General features: G+C 39.3%; 1 non-coding gene across 1 annotated transcript; it reads left to right on the top strand.

The window, feature by feature from the left end:
* The first annotated feature begins 13656 nt into the window (after window positions 1–13656).
* Window positions 13657–13764, top strand: LOC148580736 (small nucleolar RNA R71). The gene has a single exon (XR_015899065.1). It is a non-coding gene; the product is annotated as a small nucleolar RNA R71 (small nucleolar RNA).
* The last annotated feature ends 8030 nt before the right edge of the window (window positions 13765–21794 follow it).

Here is a 21794-nt window from a genome sequence, read left to right as displayed (position 1 = left end):
CTACTAAGAACTCCCCAGTTCTTACCCCTTCTCTCTCCCTTCCCCCTTCAGATGGAAGTAAGAGTACCTTACCATAGTTCGCTGATGACCGTTCGTAAGAAGAGGATTTTGCTCTAGATAGTCTTCTGAGTCTAGGGTGAATATCGTTCTCTGATTATATGTATATACTGTGAGACCAGCCAACGTCTGCACCCCGTTCGTATGCGCACTTTAACCTAAATCCTGTGTACGAGATTTCTATTGTGTGGCTACTTCATTAGGTACCAGAGAGACGTCCTGTGGAAAAGTCTGATCGTGCAGAGGAGTAGCAGATGATGTTCTATCTTCTGATGACGTTCCACCTGACTTGAGTTTTGAATACCTAGAACGTACTTTCCCTCGCTTTAGTAGTTTAGAGGGACTAGGTGAGTATAGAGTCTAGGCTAGCCTAGGTGCCAGCTTAGGGACCTCTTAAACAGGTCAGGACCTGGGATGTTGTATGTATATACATGTATATAGATATTATTTAGCTCTATCTAGGGGTGTTCTAACTAACAGTCTATATTCTAATAAAGGCTGAATCACCGAATGTTGTCAACTACTTGTGATGTACTTATGTGTGGTTGTTTATAACTATTTTATCTGTTATTATTTGTGAATTGATTATAAATGATTTTGTCTATTAATCTAAACGTTTTCAAAAAAAAAAAAAAATACACCTCGCAAATTAACTACGCTTTTAACAATGAATCAGGCTCATATGATAAATAATAGATAATAATTAGGAAGACAAATTGGTAGCGCTCAGTTTCTGGTATGATCTAGACATATTGAAAATTGGGTCATTACATCTTCTACGGCATGAGTCTCTAAACCCCATTGTTGGGGGTGAGGAGCTCTGCTGTGTTTCTATGAATTAATGCAATTACTACTATTTTCCATTCCATCACGCTTGATTCTATTCTAAGATATTCATTCGTACTTCAACCTAATGAATGTGATGATCTGTGACAATCATCATCATTCTCACCTATGAACGCGTGCCTGACAACCACTTTCGTTCTACATACAATCAAGCTTGAATGTGTATCTCTTGGGTTTCTAATCTAAGATTAGAACCTTCGTGGTATAGGCTAGAATTATTGGCAGCCATTCTTGAGGTCCGGAAAGTCTAAACCTTGTCTGTGGTATTCCGAGTAGGATCTAGGAAGGGATGACTGCGACGAGCTTCAAACTCGCGAGTGTTGGGCGTGTGACAGACGCAAAAGGATCAATGGATCCTATTCCAGCATGATCGAGAACCGACAGATGATTAGCCGTGCGGTGAAGAAGAAGATAGTAGGAAAGCAGAGATTCAGGGGACAGAGCATCTCCAAAACCTCAACATGTTCTTCATTACTGCATAACAAGTATTTATTCATGTTCTTTTACTTTTTACAATTAAATATGAGAATTATTGATATCCTGACTAAGAGTTACAAGATAACCATAGCTTGATTCAAGCCGACAATCTCCGTGGGATCAACCCTTACTCACGTAAGGTATTACTTGGACGACCCAGTGTACTTGCTGGTTAGTTGTGCGGATTTGCAAAAGTGTGATTGTAATTTTGTGCACCAAGTTTTTGGCGAAGAAATAGACTTGAGTTGAATAGAAAAACAATAGTACTTTGCATTAATTCATGAAGAACAGCAGAGCTCCACACCTTAATCTATGGTGTGTAGAAACTCCACCGTTGAAAATACATAAGAACAAAAGGGTCTAGGCCTAGCCGTGAGGCCAGCCTCCAAACGTGAAAAGGTCTATCAAAATCTGATCAAGTGTATCAAAGTCTTCAAATACAATAGCAAAAGGTCCTATTTATAGAAAACTAGTAGCCTAGGGTTACAGAAATAGGTAATTAATGCAGAAATCTTCTTCCGGGCCCACTTGGTATGTGCTTTGGCTGAGCATTGAAGCTTTCATGTGTAGAGACTTTTCTTGGAGTTAAACGCCAGCTTTTGTGCCAGTTTGGGCGTTTAACTCCAGCTTTTGTGCCAATTCTGGCGTTTTGACGCCAGAATTCTTAAGCTGACTTGGAACACCGGTTTGGGCCATCAAATCTTGAATAAAGTATGAACTATTATATATTGCTGGAAAGCCCAGGATGTCTACTTTTCAGCGCAATTGAGAGCGCGCCAATTAGGCTTCTATAGCTCTAGAAAATTCACTTCGAGTGTAGGGAGGTCAGAATCCAGCAGCATCTGCAGTCCTTTTTCAGCCTCTGAATCAGATTTTTGCTCAAGTCCCTCAATTTCAGCCAGAAAATACCTGAAATCATAGAAAAACACACAAACTCATAGTAAAGTCCAAAAATGTGATTTTTATTTAAAAACTAATAAAAACATAATAAAAACTAACTAAAATATACTAAAAACATACTAAAAACAATGCCAAAAAGCGTATAAATTGTCCGCTCATCAAGAATGCAGTGCTGTGATTCAAAGGGGTATTCCAGCAAATCTTAAAGATCCAGGGAGTTTTGTAGTTTCGTGTACCATAGGCAAGATGACCTTAGACAAAGCTCTCTGTGACCTTGGTGCAAGTATAAATTTGATGCCCCTATCAATGATGAGAAAGCTTGCCATAGAAGAACTCAAACCCACCAGGATGTCTTTGGTAATGGCCGACAGATCAATCAAGACACCCAATGGCATTGTGGAAAATCTATTGGTGAAGGTTGGAGATTTTATTTTCCCTGCAGATTTTGTAATTTTGGACACAGAAGAGGAAGAAAACAATTCAATCATTTTGGGAAGGCCCTTTCTAGCCATAGCAAGAGCTATTATTGATGTGGAGAAGGGAGAAATGATCTTCAGGGTACACAATGAGCAAATGATCATCAATGTTTTCAAGGCAATGCGACATCCCCCTGAGCAAGAAGACTACATGAGGGTAGATATGATAGAAAGTTTGGTGGAAGAAATCTTAGAAGCCAATCATCATAAGCAACAAAATGAAGAAGGGGAAGAAGATCAGGAGACAATGGAAGCACAAGTAGCTGAAATTTCCATTGAGAAAAAGGTGAAACAAGACAAGAAGGAAGAAGTACCTCAACAGACTTGAAACCTCTGCCTATTCATCTCAAATATGCATTCCTTGGCACAGCAAATAGCCTCCCAGTGATCATCAACTCTTCCCTGACTGAAGAAGAAGAAGGAAAGCTCCTTAATGTACTAAAGGCTCACAAAGATGCATTAGGATGGACTATTGATGACTTGAAGGGTATTAGTCTTGCAGTTTGTATGCACAAGATCCTTCTGGAAGACAATTCCAAACTAGTGGTCCAACCACAAAGAAGGTTAAATCCCACAATGAAAGAAGTTATCCAGAAAGAAGTAATGAAGTTATGGAATGCAGGGATTATCTATCCTATATCTGACAGTTCATGGATAAGCCCAGTGATGCACGAAAACTTGTCTCTCAACAGATTTCCCTCAGCAAGTATACCGAATTATCGTCAAGTAAAAACTCACAATAGAGTGAGGTCGAACCCCACAGGGATTGATTAGTCAAGCAATTTTAATTGGAGGAATGTTCTACTTGAGCTAAGCAGAATTTGATTTGAGAGTTGCAGGAAATTAAATGGCGGCAAAGTAAATGGCAGAAAATGTAAATACTGGAAATAAAGAACTAAATGTAAATGACGGAAAGTAAATTGCAGAATCTTAAATGGGGATTTGGGGAAATGAACATAAAAGTAAATGTCATAAAGTAAAAAGAATGGGTAAGATCAGAAATGGGGAGTGCATTGGGCTCAGGAGATGTTGTATTCTCCGGATCAAGTTCATTCTCATCTCTTCCTCAATCAATACATTCATTGATCTCCTTGGCAATCGTAAGTGATTGGATTCCAATTCCTTCGAAACCCAATCTCTCAAATCTTGATCAATAGCCAATTTCTTGGTCTAATTGCTCATGAGAAGAGATGAAGTATGGTCATTGATTATACCACATGTATTCCCAAATCAAAGTATCGGTAGGATTATATGTCACCATATCCATCCAAACCCCAATTTGGTCCAACATGAGAAAGCATTTCTAGCATGATCTCTTCATTCCTCTTCCAAGGTCCGAAGAGATCCAAGTATGAATAGCTTCTTTTCCAAGACAACTACCCAATTGAATGAAGATTGAAAGCTTTCTAGTAAAATCAAGAGAAAAGAAAGAAGAAGAATAATGAAAACTATTATTGATCCATCAAATTACAACAGAGCTCCCTAACCCAATGAAAGGGGTTTAGTTGTTCATAGCTCTGGGAATGGAAAGCAAAGATGGAAAATACATTCTGAAAGTAAAACTAGAAGTTGCAGAGAAAGTAAAATTATACAGAGAGTAGTTCTCCCAATGCCAAAAGCTCCCTTTCTAGTTCAAAACTACTCCTATATATACTACTCTTCTGATATTCTAGTTGGCTCTTCAAGTCCTGGATATGGGCCTTTGGATCTTTGAGTTGAAGCAGTTATCATCTTCAGTGGGCTTAGCTTTGCTTGCAGAAAAAGTGTGAGTTAGGCATGGACGTTAGTTAGGACGTTAGTGGTGTTAACGTTAAGTGAAAATGTGGGTTCGAGAACGTTAGTGACGATCACCTTTTTCACTAACGTTCCTAACCCAAAATGGTCCACGTTAATTTCAACGTTAGTGGCACTAACGTGACCACTAATGTTGCCTCTTGGTCCTTCGCAAACGTTGTTGGCATTCACCTTTTCCAATAACGTTTACTTGTTGCCCTTCCTCTCTACGTTAGATTCCATGTTAGTGTAGCTAACGTGACCCTTAACGTGGGCATGCCTCAGCTTCGAGAGCGTTACTGACACTTACCTTTGTCACTAACGCTCCAAACGCCCCTTTCCCACGTTAGTGCCTCACGTTAATATAATTAACGTGGCCACTAACGTGGTGGTGATTGCCATCTCCAACGTTAGTGACAAAGGTGAGTGTCACTAACGTTGGCTCATCATTTCTTTCTTCCACGTTAGCCTCCACATTAATGTAATTAACGTGGCAACTAACGTGGCTAATAATGGCTTGGTCCAACGTTAGTGATAAAGGTGAGTGTCACTAACGTTGGCTCTTCCTTGCTCCTCCCACGTTAGAGTTCACGTTAATGTAGTTAACATGACTCTTAACGTGGCCAATTGTACCTTTTGGAACGATAGTGGTATTCACTTTTACCACTAACGTTGGGGCTTTCTTTTTCCTCCACGTTAGCTTCTACGTTAATGTAGTTAACGTGGACACTAACGTGGGCTATGATGGCTCACGAAGGCGTTATTGGTGTTCACTTTTCTTATTAACGTCGCAAGCTAGCCTCCATTCCACGTTAATGGTCACGTTAGTAAGACTAACGTGGCTATTAACGTGGCATCTTCCTTGCTTCCTTTGTCCTGAAATCAAGCAAGTAAAGTGCATCAGAGCTAGGTTCTAACTCATGAAATCATGCATCATTCATTTTATTATTCAATTCATGCATAATTCTCATAAAATCATGTAAAATTCAAAATATTTGCTTGAATCAAGATGTAAGTGATTATCTGCCCAAAACTTGCTTATTAACTAAGAAAATGCATGAAACTACCCTAAAACAGTAAAGAAAAGGTCAGTGAAACTGGCCAAAATTTCCTGGCATCACAACACCAAACTTAAAGCTTGCTTGTCCCTAAGCAAGTACTGAAACATGAGAATGATGAATGAAATGACAAGAGAAATGAGTCATTATTGTGGAAGTCATGTCCTTGGTTTTATGGGGTTTCATGCATAGCAACTTAGGTTCATTCCTTCACTGGCTTTCAGACCTTTATCATGCCCTGGAATACTCACTTGATTGCACCCTATGAGACTTTTATTTATTGATCCCTTTGTCTTTTCAAGGTTTAATTGTGTTCTTAGACTAGGTGCTTTGTGAGAGGGCGACTCTTTAAGATAAGCTTTCAGTCAGCACTCCCAAACCAGTTGGTCCAAGGTACTGGGTGTTAAGACACCCCTAAGGACTTACTCCCTCAAGTCTCTTTCCCCCATACATACACACCACAGGCATATGGTTTATTATTTTTTTACTTGAGACCTTGGTGTCCAACACCTCTTTGGGTTACTAAGTGTTCTGTAGCAAAGGTTACTCTTGATAGTGGACTTTCAGCTGATAATCCCGGGTTAGTTAACCCAAGTTACCAAGTGATAAGGCACCCCTGAGAGCTTATTCATCCAAGCATATCCCTTACACAGGAGCACTACAGACACATGCCTCAAGATTCAACCCTTGGTGCCTAGCCTTATTTCTTACTCTTTTTTTTTATTTCTCAACTTTCATTTTTCTTTCCCTTTTTCTTATTAGGATCTTGTTATTTAGCTGGTCTCATGGGGTTTATTTCAAGCATATGGTTCAGGACAGATAGTTGCCTTCCTACCTTGTTGGTGAACCAACATAGCTAAGTAATTACTACACCATAAGTTTAAGAACTTACTCCACAAATTGAACCCCACTCTGGTCTTTCATAACATTCTCTTTTTATTTGACTTAAAGGACCAGCATACAAGTAAGCAGGGTGAAAATGCAGCAGTGACATTAGACTAGCAAGCATAGACCTAAGCAATGCAAACTTAAAGGCAGAATTAAAAATCCTAAACTACCATGGAAACATGTTCTATTTCATACATGATTTTCCTTATTTAAAACTTGAAAAAGATAGGACAAGGAGGGAACTCCACCACCTTTTACTCATGGGGATGCTCATGCTCTCCCTCTTGTTTGTCCTCTTTGTGTCCACTTGTGTTTCCTTGTATCCGTGCTAGTCTGGCCTTTTTCCAATCCTCAAGTGCCTTCCTTACTGATTCATGACTCTTTTCTACTCTCTCTCTTTCTTCTCGTGCTAATTCATCCTTCACTTCTTCATATCTTGTGATTCCCGGATGCAGTATAGGCAGTTGTCCAACTAAGTATCCGAGCCTGGCTTGAGTGTTCACATGATGTCCTGTCTCGTTCATGTAAACTCCTTCTGAGAACGCCCTGTATTCGTCGAAAAGTTCTGCCTGTTCTAATTGTTTCCGATGCATTTCTTGTATGTGTGCATGGTGCACGAAATTGTGATCATCAATGGCGCCATCAACATGGTACGCTCAATTGTAATCTCAACTTTTTATCACAACTTCGCACAACTAACCAGCAAGTGCACTGGGTCGTCCAAGTAATAAACCTTACGCGAGTAAGAGTCGATCCCACGGAGATTGTTGGTATGAGGCAAGCTATGGTCACCTTGTAAATCTCAGTTAGGCAGATATCAGAAGGTTTATGGAGTTTTCGAAATTAAATAAGAAGTAGACATAAAATAAGGATAGAAATACTTATGTAATTCATTGGTTAGAATTTCAGATAAGCGTATAGAGATGCATTCGTTCCTCTGAACCTCTGCTTTCCTGCTGTCTTCATCCAATCAATCTTACTCCTTTCCATGGCTGGCTTTATGTAAGGACATCACCGTTGTCAATGGCTACTTTTGATCCTCTCTGGAAAATGGTCCGATGCGCTGTCACTGCATGGCTAATCGTCTGGAGGCATCACCCTTGTCAATGGCTGCATCCCATCCTCTTGTAAAAATGGTCCAAATGCTCTGTCACAGCACGGCTAATCATCTGAGGTTCTCGATCATGCTAGAATAGGATTCACCCTCCTTTTGCGTCTGTCACTACGCCCAGCAATCGTGAGTTTGAAGTTCGTCACAGTCATTCAATCCCAGAGTCCTACTCGGAATACCACAGACAAGGTTTAGACTTTCCAGACTCTCATGAATGCCGCCATCAATCTAGCTTATGCCACGAAGATTCTGATTAAGAGATCCAAGAGATACTCATTCAATCTAAGGTAGAATGGAAGTGGTTGTCAGGCACACGTTCATAGGGAATGATGATGATTGTCACATTCATCACATTCAGGTTGAAGTGCGAATGAATATCTTAGAAGCGGAATAAATTGAATTGAATAGAAAAATAGTAGTACTTTGCATTAATTCTTGAGGAACAGCAGAGCTCCACACCTTAATCTATGGAGTGTAGAAACTCTACCGTTGAAAATACATAGGTGAAAGGTCCAGGCATGGCCGAATGGCCAGCCCCTCTGATCTAAGAACCAAGCGTCCAAAGATGTCTAATACAATAGTAAAAAGTCCTATTTATAATAAACTAGCTACTAGGGTTTACAGAAGTAAGTAATTGATGCATAAATCCACTTCCGGGGCCCACTTGGTGTGTGCTTGGGCTGAGCTTGAATGTTACACGTGCAGAGGCTCTTTTTGGAGTTGAACACCAGGTTGTAACGTATTTCTGGCGTTCAACTCTGGTTTGTGACTTGTTTCTGGCGTTTAACTCTAGACAGAAGCGTAGAACTGGCGTTCAACGCCCTTTTACGTCATCTAAACTTGTTCAAAGTATGGACTATTATACATTGCTGGAAAGCCCTGGATGTCTACTTTCCAACGCAATTAGAAGCGCGCCATTTTGAGTTCCGTAGCTCCAGAAAATCCCCTTTGAGTGCAGGGAGGTCAGAATCCAACAGCATCAGCAGTCCTTCTTCAACCTCTGAATCTGATTTTTACTCAAGTCCCTCAATTTCAGCCAAAAAATACCTGAAATCACAGAAAAATACACAAACTCATAGTAAAGTCCAGAAATGTGAATTTAACATAAAAACGAATAAAAACATCCCTAAAAGTAACTAGATTCTACTAAAAACATACTAAAAACAATGCCAAAAAGCGTATAAATTATCCGCTCATCACAACACCAAACTTAAATTGTTGCTTGTCCCCAAGCAACTGAAAATCAAATAGGATAAAAAGAAGAGAATATACTATAAATTCTAAACTATCAATGAAACATAGCTCCAATCAGATGAGCGGGACTTGTAGCTTTTTGCCTCTTGAATAGTTTTGGCATCTCACTTTATCCATTGAAGTCCAGAATGATTGGCTTCTATAGGAACTCAGAGTTCAGATAGTGTTATTGATTCTCCTAGTTCAGTATGATGATTCTTGAACACAGCTATTTTATGAGTCTTGGCCGTGGACCTAAGCACTTTGTTTTCCAGTATTACCACCGGATACATAAATGCCAAAGACACATAATTGGGTGAACCTTTTCAGATTGTGACTCAGCTTTGCTAAAGTCCCCAATTAGAGGTGTCCAGGGTTCTTAAGCACACTCTTCTTTTGCTTTGGACCTTGACTTTAGCCGCTCAGTCTCAAGTTTTCACTTGACACCTTCACGCCACAAGCACATGGTTAGAGACAGCTTGGTTTAGCCGCTTAGACCAGGATTTTATTCCTTTAGGCCCTCCTATCCACTGATGCTCAAAGCCTTGGGATCCTTTTTATTTGCCCTTGCCTTTTGGTTTTAAGGGTTATTGGCTTTTTGCTCTTGCCTCTTGGTTTTAAGAGCTTTTGGCTTTTTCTGTTTGCTTTTTCTTTTTCTTTCTATTTTTTTTCGCCTTTTTTTTTTCAGCAAGCTTTGTTCTTTGCTGCTTTTTCTTGCTTCAAGAATCATTTTCATGATTTTTCAGATTATCAAATAACATGTCTCCTTATCATCATTCTTTCAAGAGCCAACATATTTAACATTCATGAACAACAACTTCAAAAGACATATGCACTGTTCAAGCATACATTCAGAAAACAAGAAGCATTGTCACCACATCAATATAATTAAACTAAGTTCAAGGATAAGTTCAAAACTCATGTACTTCTTGTTCTTTTGAATTAAAACAGTTTTCATTTAAGAGAGGTGATGGATTCATAGGACATTCATAACTTTAAGACATAGTTACTAACTACTAATGATCATGTAATAAGACACAAACATAGATAAGCACTTAACATAGAAAACAAAAAACAGAGAGTGTAAGAACAAGGAATGAGTCCACCTTAGTGATGGTGGCGTTTCCTTCTTGAGGAACCAATGATGTCCTTGAGCTCTTCTATGTCTCTTCCTTGTCTTTGTTGCTCCTCCCTCATTGCTTTTTGATCTTCTCTAATTTCATGAAGGATGATGGAGTGCTCTTGATGTTCCACCCTTAGTTGTCCCATATTGGAACTTAATTCTCCTAGGGAGGTGTTAATTTGCTCCCAATAGTTTTGTGGAGGGAAATGCATTGGAGGCATCTCCGGGATCTCATGGTGATGAGCTTCCTGTGCCTCTTGAGCTCCATGAATGGGCTCTCTTGCTTGCTCCATCCTTTTCTTAGTGATGGGCTTCTCTTCCTCAATGGGAATGTCTCCTTCTATGAAAGCTCTAGCTGAGTAACATAGATGGCAAATAAGATGAGGAAAAGCTAGCCTTGCCATGGGGGAATAATTTTCGGCTATTTTGTAGAGTTCAAGGGAGATGACTTCATGATGGCCCGATCCACAGTAACTTCGGATCGGTTGCTAGTGGGGATGATGGAGCGTTGTATGAACACTAACCATCCTCTAGCTACAGGCTTGAGGTCCAGTCTTCTTAGTTGAACCGGCTTGCCTTTGGAGTCAATCTTCCATTGAGCTCCTTCCACACATATGTCCATGAGGACTTGGTCCAACCTTTGATTAAAGTTGACCCTTCTAGTGTAGGGGCGTGCATCTCCTTGCATCATAGGCAAGTTAAACGCCAACCTTACATTTTCCGGACTAAAATCTAAGTAATTCCCCCGAACCATGGTGAGATAATTCTTTGGGTCCGGGTTCTTACTTTGATCATGGTTTCTAGTGATCCATGCATTGGCATAGAACTCTTGAACCATTAGGATGCCGACTTGTTGGATGGGGTTTGTTAGGACTTCTCAACCTCTTCTTTGGATTTCATGTCGGATCTCCGGATACTCATTTTTCTTGAGTTTGAAAGGGACCTCGGGGATCATCTTCTTCTTGGCTACAACATCATAGAAGTAGTCTTGATAAGCTTTGGAGATGAACCTTTCCATCTCCCATGACTCGGACGTGGAAGCTTTTGTCTTCCCCTTCCCTTTTTTAGAGGATTCTCCGGTCTTGGGTGCCATCAATGGTAATGGAAGAACAAAAAGCTTATGCTTTTACCACACCAAACTTAGAATTTTGCTCGCCCTCGAGCAAGAGAAGAAAGAATAGATGAAGAAGAAGAAGAAATGGAGGTGAGGGAGAAGGGGTTGTGTTTCGGCCAAGAAGGGAAAGAGAGGGTTGTGTTGTGTGAAAATGAGGAAGAATGGAGGGCTATATATAGGGAAGGGAGGGGGGTAAGATTTCGGCCATTTAGGGTGGGTTGGGTGGGAAATTGATTTTGAATTTTGAAGGTAGGTGGGGTTTGTGAGGTAGGTTTATGGGGAAGAGAGATTGAGGTGATTGGTGAAGAGTTTTGGGGAAGAGTGTTTATGGGATTGCGTGAAGGAGGGGTGAGAAGAAGTGAGTGGAGGTAGGTGGGGATCCTGTGGGGTTCACAGATCCTGAGGTGATCCTGTGGGGTCCACAGATCCTGAGGTGTTCAAGGATTTACAATCTTGCACCAAATTAGGCATGCAAAATGCCCTTGCACACAACTCTGGGCGTTCAGCGCCAGATTGGTGCTTGTTTTGGGCGTTGAACGCCCATTTGATGCCCATTTCTGGCGTTGAACGCCAGAACCATGCTTGTTCTGGGCGTTCAGCGCCAGCTCTTCTCCAGGGTGCATTTCTGGCGTTCAAACGCCCAGATGCTGCCCATTTCTGGCGTTTAGCACCAAAACCTTGCTCTGTTCTGGCGTTGAACGCCCAAAACATGCTTCTTACTAGCGTTTAAACGCCAGTAAGGTCTTCCTCCAGGGTGTGATTTTTCTTCTGCTGTTTTTGATTCCGTTTTCAATTTTTTTATATTTATTTTGTGACTCCACATGATCATGAACCTAATAAAACATGAAAAACAATAAAAATTAGATAAATAAACATTGGGTTGCCTCCCAACAAGCGCTTCTTTAATGTCAATAGCTTGACAGTGGGCTCTCATGGAGCCTCACAGATGTGCAGAGCTTTGTTGAGACCTCCCAACACCAAACTTAGAGTTTGGTTGTGGCCTCCCAACACTAAACTTAGAGTTTGACTGTGGGGGCTTTGTTTGACTCTGCAATGAGAGAAGCTTATTGTGCTTCCTCTCCATGGGTTCAGAGAGAGATCCTTGAGTTTTAAACACAAGGTTGTCCTCATTTAATTGAAGGATCAATTCTCCTCTGTCCACATCAATCACAGCTCTTGCGGTGGCTAGGAAGGGTCTTCCAAGGATGATGAATTCATCCTCATCCTTCCCAGTATCTAGGACTATGAAATCAGCAGGGATGTAAAGGCCTTCAACCTTTACTAACACGTCCTCTACTTGTCCATAAGCCTGTTTTCTTGAATTGTCTGCCATCTCTAATGAGATTTTAGCAGCTTGCACCCCATAGATTCCCAGTTTCTCTATTACAGAGAGGGGCATGAGGTTTATCCCTGACCCAAGGTCATACAGAGCTTTTTCAAAGATCATGGTGCCTATGGTACAAGGTATTATGAACTTTCCAGGATCCTGTTTCTTCTGAGGCAATGTCAGTTGATCCAGATCACTCAGTTCATTGGTGAACAAGGGAGGTTCATCTTCCCAAGTCTCAATACCAAATAATTTGGCATTCAGCTTCATGATTGCACCAAGAAACTTGGCAGCTTGCTCTTCAGTAACATCCTCATTCTCTTCAGAAAGAGGAATACTCATCAAAGCTCATTAATGGCATAAGGAGGTTTAATGGAATCTCTATGGTCTCTAGATGAGTCTCAGATTCCTTTGGTTCCTCAAAAGGAAGCTCCTTATTGATCACTGGACGTCCCAGGAGGTCTTCCTCATTGGGATTCACGTCCTCTCCTTCCTTCACAGGTTCGGCCATGGTGATTAATTCAATGGCCTTGCACTCTCCTTTTGGATTTTCTTCTGTATTGCTTGGGAGAGTACTAGGAGGGATTTCAGTGATCCTTTTACTCAGCTGGTCCACTTGTGCTTCCAAATTTCTAATGGAAGACCTTGTTTCATTCATGAAACTTACAGTGGCCTTGGACAGATCAGAGACTAAGTTTGCTAATTTAGAGGTATTTTGTTCAGAGTTCTCTGTCTATTGCTGAGTGGATGATGGAAAAGGCTTGCTATTGCTAAACCTGTATCTTCCACCATTATTAAAGCCTTGTTGAGGCTTTTGTTGATCCTTCCATGAGAGATTTGGATGATTTCTCCATGATGGATTATAGGTGTTTCCATAAGATTCACCTAAGTAATTCACCTCTGCTATTGCAGGGTTCTCAGGATCATAAGCTTCTTCTTCAGAAGATGCCTCTTGAGTACTGTTGGATGCAGCTTGCATTCCATTCAGACTCTGAGAAATCATATTGACTTGCTGAGTCAATATTTTGTTCTGAGCCAATATGGCATTCAGAGTATCAATTTTAAGAATTCCCTTCTTCTGAGGTGTCCCATTACTCACAGGATTCCTCTCAGAAGTGTACATGAACTGGTTATTAGCAACCATGTCAATGAGTTCTTGAGCTTCTACAGGCATTTTCTTTAGGTGAATGGATCCACCTGCAAAAGTATCCAATGACATCTTAGCTAGTTCAGACAGACCATCATAGAATATATCCAGGATGGTCCATTCTGAAAGCATGTCAGAAGGACACTTTTTGGTCAGTTGCTTGTATCTCTCCCAAGCTTCATATAGGGATTCACCTTCCTTCTGTCTGAAGGTCTGAACATCCACTCTAAGCTTGCTCAGCTTTTGAGGAGGAAAGAACTTGGCTAAGAAAGCCGTGACCAGCTTATCCCAAGAGTTTAGGCTATCTCTGAGTTGAGAGTCCAACCACACTCTAGCTCTGTCTCTTACAACAAAAGGGAAAAGCATGAGCCTGTAGACTTCAGGATCTACTCTATTAGTCTTAACAGTATCACATATCTGCAAGAATTCAGTTAAGAACTAAAAAGGATCTTCAGATGGAAGTCCATGAAACTTGCAGTTCTCCTGCATCAGAGAAACTAATTGAGGTTTCAGCTCAAAGTTGTTTGCTCCAATGGCAGGAATGGAGATGCTTCTTCCATGTAAATTGGAATTTGGTGCAGTAAAGTCACCAAGCATTCTCCTTGCGTTATTGTTGTTGGGTTCGGCTGCCATTTCCTTTACTTGTTCGAAATTTTCAATAAGGTTATCTCTGGATTGTTGTAATTTAGCTTCTCTTAGTTTCCTCTTCAGAGTCCTTTTAGGTTCTGGATCAGCTTCAACAAGAATACCTTTTTCCTTGTTCCTGCTCATAAGAAAGAGAAGAGAACAAGAAAAGAAGAGGAATCCTCTATGTCACAGTAAAGAGGTTCCTTATTGTTAGTAGAAGAAGAAAAGGAATAGGGGTGAAGAAAAATGAAGAATCCAAACACAATGGTAAGGATAGGAGCAGTGATGTGAGATGAAGAGAAGTGTTAGTAGATGAATAAATAATTAGAAGGAGATGAGGAAGAAGGATTTTCGAAAATTATTTTTGAAAAAGGGTTAGTGATTTTCGAAAATAGTTTCTGAAAAAGGTTAGTAATTTTCGAAAATTAAAATCAAAAATTAAAATAATTAGTTAATTAATAAAAATTTTTGAAAAAGAGGGAAGATATTTTCGAAAATTAGAGAGAGAGAGTTAGTTAGGTAGTTTTGAAAAAGATAAGAAATAAACAAAAAGTTAGTTAGTTAGTTGAAACAAATTTTGAAAAGATAAGTTAGGAAGTTAGAAAAGATATTTTGAAATCAAATTTTTGAAAAAGATAAGATAAGAAGATATTTTTGAAAAGATATGATTTAAATTAGTTTTTGAAAAAGATTTGATTTTTAAAATCACAATTAATGACTTGATTCACAAGAAATCACAAGATATGATTCTAGAACTCAAAGTTTGAATCTTTCTTAACAAGCAAGTAACAAACTTGAAATTTTTGAATCAAAACATTAATTGATGATGTTATTTTCAAAAATTATGAGATAAAATTAAGAAAAAGATATTTGAAAAATATTTTTATAATTTTCGAAAATAACTAAGAAAAATGAAATAGATTTGATTTTTGAAAAAGATTTTGAAAAAGATAGGATTTTTAAATTGAAAATTTGATTTGACTCAAAAGAAACAAATAGATTTTTTAAAATTTTTGAAAAAGTCAAATCTAATTTTCAAAATTTTGAGAGAGAAAAAGGGAAAGATATTTTTTTTATTTTTGAATTTTTAATGATGAGAGAGAAAAACATACAAAATGATGCAATGCATGAGAATTTTGGATCAAAGTATGTGATGAATGCAAGAACACTATGAATGTCAAGATGAACACCAAGAACACTTTGAATGTCAAGATGAACATCAAGACTTATTTTTGAAAATTTTTATATGCAAAGAAAACATGCAAGACACCAAACTTAAAAATCTTTCATGTTTAGACTCTATGGATGCAAGAATGCATATGAAAAATAAGAAAAGACACAAGACAAGAAAACATCAAGATCAAACAAGAAGACTTACCAAGAACAACTTGAAGATCATGAAGAACACTATGAATGCATGAATTTTTTCGAAAAATGCAAGATGAATATGCAATTGACACCAAACTTTCAACTTGACTCAAGACTCAAACAAGAAACATGAAATATTTTTTTTTTTTATGATTTTATGATTTTTTTTTTGTATTTTCTTTTAATTAAATTTTTTTTTCGAAAATCATTTTAAAAAAGGAAAATAAGGATTCCAAAATTTTTTATATGAATTCCAGGAATCTTATGCTCTTTAGTCTAAAGCTCCAATCAAAGGGTTAGGCATGGCTTAATAGCCAGCCAAGCTTTAGTATGTAACTCAGACATGACACGGCTGACATACCCTATCCAGAAGAATTGGATATGGCTTTATAGCCAGCCAGGCTTTAACATGCTTCATGAAACACTAGAATTCATTCTTAAAAATTCTGAAGAAAAATATATTTTTGAAAACATTTTTATTTAAAATTTTTTTTTTCGAAAACAAAGGAGAAATTTTTGAAAGATTTTTTTGAAAAATTTTTTAAAACTTTTTGAAAAGAAAACAAAAAGAAAGTTACCCAATCTGAGCAACAAGATGAACCGTCAGTTGTCCAAACTCGAACAATCCCCGGCAACGGTGCCAAAAACTTGGTGCACGAAATTGTGATCATCAATGGTACCATCAACATGGTACGCTCAATTGTAATCTCAACTTTTTATCACAACTTCGCACAACTAACCAGCAAGTGCACTGGGTCGTCCAAGTAATAAACCTTACGCGAGTAAGGGTCGATCCCACGGAGATTGTTTTTATGAAGCAAGCTATGGTCACCTTGTAAATCTCAGTCAGGCGGATATCAAAAGGTTATGGAGTTTTCGAAATTAAATAAGAAGTAAACAAAAAATAAGGATAGAAATACTTATGTAATTCATTGGTTAGAATTTCAGCTAAGCGTATAGAGATGCATTCGTTCCTCTGAACCTTTGCTTTCCTGCTGTCTTCATCCAATCAATCTTACTCCTTTCCATGGCTGGCTTTATGTAAGGACATCACCGTTGTCAATGGCTACTTTTGATCCTCTCTGGAAAATGGTCCGATGCGCTGTCACTACATGGCTAATCGTCTCGAGGCATCACCCTTGTCAATGGCTGCATCCCATCCTCTTGTGAAAATGGTCCAAATGCTCTGTCACAGCACGGCTAATCATCTGAGGTTCTCGATCATGCTGGAATAGGATTCACCCTCCTTTTGCGTCTGTCACTACGCCCAACAATCGCGAGTTTGAAATTCGTCACAGTCATTCAATCTCAGAGTCCTACTCGGAATACCACAGACAAGGTTTAGACTTTTCGGACACTCATGAATGCCGCCATCAATCTAGCTTATACCACGAAGATTCTGATTAAGAGATCCAAGAGATACTCATTCAATCTAAGGTAGAATGGAAGTGGTTGTCAGGCACACGTTCATAGGGAATGATGATGATTGTCACATTCATCACATTCAGGTTGAAGTGCGAATGAATATCTTAGAAGCGGAATAAATTGAATTGAATAGAAAAACAGTAGTACTTTGAATTAATTCTTAAGGAACAGCAGAGCTCCACACCTTAATCTATGGAGTGTAGAAATTCTACCATTGAAAATACATAGGTGAAAGGTCCAGGCATGGCCGAATGGCCAACCCCTCTGATCTAAGAATCAGGCGTCCAAAGATGTCTAATACAATAGTAAAAAGTCCTATTTATAATAAACTAGCTACTAGGGTTTACAGAAGTAAGTAATTGATGCATAAATCCACTTCCGAGGCCCACTTGGTGTGTGCTTGGGCTGAGCTTGAATGTTACACGTGCAGAGGCTCTTTCTAGAGTTGAATGCCAAGTTGTAACGTATTTCTGGCGTTCAACTCTGGTTTGTGACTTGTTTCTGGCGTTTAACTCCAGACAGCAGCATAGAACTGGAGTTCAACGCCCTTTTACATCATTTAAACTTGTTCAAAGTATAGACCATTATACATTTATGGAAAGTCCTGGATGTCGACTTTCCAACGCAATTGGAAGCGCGCCATTTTGAGTTCTGTAGCTCCAGAAAATTCACTTTGAGTGCAGGGAGGTCAGAATCCAACAGCATCAGCAGTCCTTCTTCAACCTCTGAATCTGATTTTTGCTCAAGTCCCTCAATTTCAGCCAGAAAATACCTGAAATCACAGAAAAACACACAAACTCATAGTAAAGTCCAGAAATGTGAATTTAACATAAAAACTAATAAAAACATCCCTAAAAGTAACTAGATTCTACTAAAAACATACTAAAAACAATGCCAAAAAGCGTATAAATTATCCGCTCATCAGTGCACCTTAATGTGCTTGGATGTTGATTAGCTTTTGGATGGCTTCTTGTTGTTGATCCTGCCTTTGTTCCAACTTGTGGAAGGATTCACCCCATTGTTTCCCTTGTTCTAGTTGCTGCTCCATCATTTGCTTTTGCCACTACCCCTGTTGATTCATCCATCTAGAGAGTGATTCTTCTTGACGGTCTATCAACTGTAGTTGAAGCTCTTTCTATGCCCCTTGATTTTCCAAGTATTGTCTAGATAAGCCATCAATGGCTTCCTGTAGTTGGTGCATGTCCACAGGGGCTTGCTCCTCTAGGTTTTGTCCTTCTACCACTTGTTGGGCTGGCCTCTTTCTTGGCTTTCGTTGAGGTAGGGGAGATACAACAGCATGCATCCGTCGAACAGTAATTGGGATGCCCACTTTTATCCACTCGGGGTTTTCATCCTCGAACACCACCCCAGCCCTATCACACAGATGGAAAATAGTGCTGGGGTAGCCTAACCTTCCTCCAGAATCGCTTTTCTCAGCCATCTTCCTAATGCCTTGGGCTATGAGTTCATGAACCTTGATCTCTCCCCCTTTAAGTATACATTGCACCATTGTTGCTCTCTCAAGATTCACCTCTGAGTTATTCCCGGCAGGAAAGATGGATCTCCTTACAATTTCAAACCACCCCTTTGCTTCAGGGGTGAGGTCCCTTCTCTTGATGAACTTGGGCTTCCCCTGAGGATCTCGTACCCAATCAGCTCCTTGCACGCAAATATCTTGCACTATTTGGTTATAATTGGGATTGCTATCTATTCTGGAGTGATAGCTTTCTTCTGCAAATGGTATGGTTCGTAGTTTTAACACCCTCATGATGCTCATGGGACTAAAATCCACGGTCACCCCTCTTACAAAGCTTGTATAGGACTCATCTGCCTTATCATACCTGACTGTATTTGCGTAAAACTCTCTTATAAGAGTTGCATTTACTTTTGTGACCGGATCAATGAGGAGCTCCCATCTTCTCTTTTCCACCTTCTCTGTGATTTCGGGGTACTCCGTTTTTCTGACTTGGAAGCCTAGCTCGTATATGATCTCCTTATCAGCCATCCACCCAAATTGAAATACATGGTGAAAGGTTCTAAACTTCTTTTCATCAAAAGGGCGCTGCTCCATAGGCTCCTTCCCCTTTCTTCTTTTAGAGCTTGATGATTGATGAGCAGATAATTTATACGCTTTTTGACATTGTTTTTAGTATGTTTTTAGTAGGATCTAGTTACTTTTAGGGATGTTTTTAATAGATTTTGTGTTAAATTCACATTTCTGGACTTTACTATGAGTTTGTGTGTCTTTCTGTGATTTCAGGTATTTTCTGGCTGAAATTGAGGGACTTGAGCAGAAATCAGATTCAGAGGTTGAAAAAGGACTGCTGATGTTGTTGGATTCTGACCTCCATGCACTTAAAGTGGATTTTCTGGAGCTACAGAACTCGAAATGGCGCGCTTCCAATTGCGTTGGAAAGTAGACATCCAGGGCTTTCCAGCAATATATAATAGTCCATACTTTGGCCAAGAATTAACGACGTAAACTGGCATTCAATGCCAGCCTTCTGCCCAAATCTGGCGTCCAGCGCCAGAAAAGGATCCAAAACCAGAGTTGAACGCCCAAACTGGCACAGAAACTGGCGTTCAACTCCACAAATGGCCTCTGCACGTGCAACACTCAGGCTCAGCCCAAACACACACCAAGTGGGCCCCGGAAGTGGATTTATTCATCAATTACTTACTCATGTAAACCCTAGTGACTAGTTTATTATAAATAGGACCTCTTACTATTGTATTTGACATCTTTGGACGCCTGGTTCTTAGATCAGAGGGGCTGGCCTCTCGGCCATGCCTGGACCTTCACTTATGTATTTTCATACGGTAGAGTTTCTACACTCCATAGATTAAGGTGTGGAGCTCTGCTGTTCCTCAAAGATTAATGCAAAGTACTACTGTTTTCTATTCAATTCTTCTTATTTCGCTTCTAAGATATCCATTTGCACCCAAGAACGTGATGAAGGTGATGATTATGTGTGACGGTCATCATCCTTCTCCCTTATGAACGCGTGCCTGACAAACACTTCCGTTCTACATGAATTAAGCTAGAATGAGTATCTCTTAGATCTCCTAACCAGAATCTTCGTGGCGTAAGCTAGAATGATGGCGGCATTCAAGAGAATCCGGAAGGTCTAAACCTTGTTTGTGGTACTCCGAGTAGGATTCAATGATTGAATGACTGTGACGAGCTCCGAACTCGCGATTGCAGGGCGTTAGTGACAGACGCAAAAGGATAGTAAATCCTATTCCAGCATGATCGAGAACCGACAGATGAATAGCCGTGCCGTGACAGGGTGCGTGAGCAGATTATTCACTGAGAGGATAAGATGAAGCCATTGACAAAGGTGATGCCTCCAGACGATTAGCCGTGCCGTGACAGGGCATTGGATCATTTTCCCGAGAGATGACCGAAAGTAGCCATTGACAGTGGTGATGTATCACATAAAGCCAGCCATGGAACGGAGTAAGACTGATTGGATGAAGATAGCAGGAAAGCAGAGGTTCAGAGGAACGAAAAGCATCTCCATTCGCTTATCTGAAATTCCTGCCAATGAATCTACATAAGTATTTCTATCCCCACTCTATGTTTTATTTACATAATATATTGTAACCCATATGAGTCAACTTAACTGAGATTTACAAGGTGACCATAGCTTGCTTCAAGCCAACAATCTCTGTGGGATCGACCCTTACTCACGTAAGGTTTATTACTTGGACGACCCAGTACACTTGCTGGTCAGTTGAACGGAGTTGTGTCCACACATAGAGCCACAATGAGGATTCAATACAATTATATATTGTTAATCACACACAAGTACAAAGAACGTGGAACACAATTTCGTGCACCAAGTTCTTGGCGCCATTGCCGGGGATTGTTCGAGTTTGGACAACTGACGGTTCATCTTGTTGCTCAGATTAGGTAATTTTCTTTTTATTTTCTTTTCAAAAATTTTTCAAAAATATTTTCAAAAATCTCTCATATGTTTTCGAAAAAAAAAAATATTAATAAAAATATTTTCAAAAATAAATTATTCTATGGCTTCAAAATTTTTAAGAATGAATTCTAGTGTTTCATGAAATATGTTGAATCATATCTGGCTGTAAAGCCATACCCAAACTACTTTGGGATTGGTATTCAACTAATCACTCCAGCCCATGTAATTATATGTTGCAGCCTGGCTGGCTAGTGAGCCATGTCTAATTCCTGGACTGAAGCTTTAGACTAACATGGCAAGATTCCTGGAATTCATATTAAAAATTTTGGAATCCTTATTTTTCCTTTTAATTTTCGAAAAATATAAAATAAAAATCCAAAAAAATTAGAAAATCATAAAAATCAAAAATATTTTCTGTTTCTTGTTTGAGTCTTGAGTCACACTATAAGTTTGGTGTCAATTGCATGTGCATCTTGTAATTTTCGAAAATATCATGCATTCATAGTGTTCTTCATGATCTTCAAGTTGTTCTTGGTAAGTCTTCTTGTTTGATCTTGATGATTTTTTGTTTTGTGTCTTTTCATGTTTTTCATATGCATTCTTGAATTCTTAGTGTCTAAGCATTAAAGAATTCTAAGTTTGGTGTCTTGCATGTTTTCTTTGCATTAAAAATTTTTTCAAAAATATGTTCTTGATGTTCATCATGACATTCAAAGTGTTCTTGGTGTTCAGCTTGACATTCATAGCATTCGTGCATGCATCACATGTTTTGATTTAAAAATTTCATGCATTGCATCTTTTTAGTGTTTTTCTCTTGCATCATAAAAATTTCAAAAATCAAAAAAATATCTTTCCCTTTTTCTCTCATCAAATTCGAAAATTTGGATTGACTTTTTCAAAAATTTTTAAAAA

The sequence above is a fragment of the Arachis ipaensis genome, chromosome B10, assembly GCF_059453495.1.
Source record: "Arachis ipaensis isolate K30076 ecotype BB chromosome B10, ASM5945349v1, whole genome shotgun sequence".
Lineage (NCBI taxonomy): Eukaryota > Viridiplantae > Streptophyta > Magnoliopsida > Fabales > Fabaceae > Arachis > Arachis ipaensis.
Note: the sequence above shows the minus strand (reverse complement) of the source record. Positions and strands in the feature narration are given on the sequence as shown.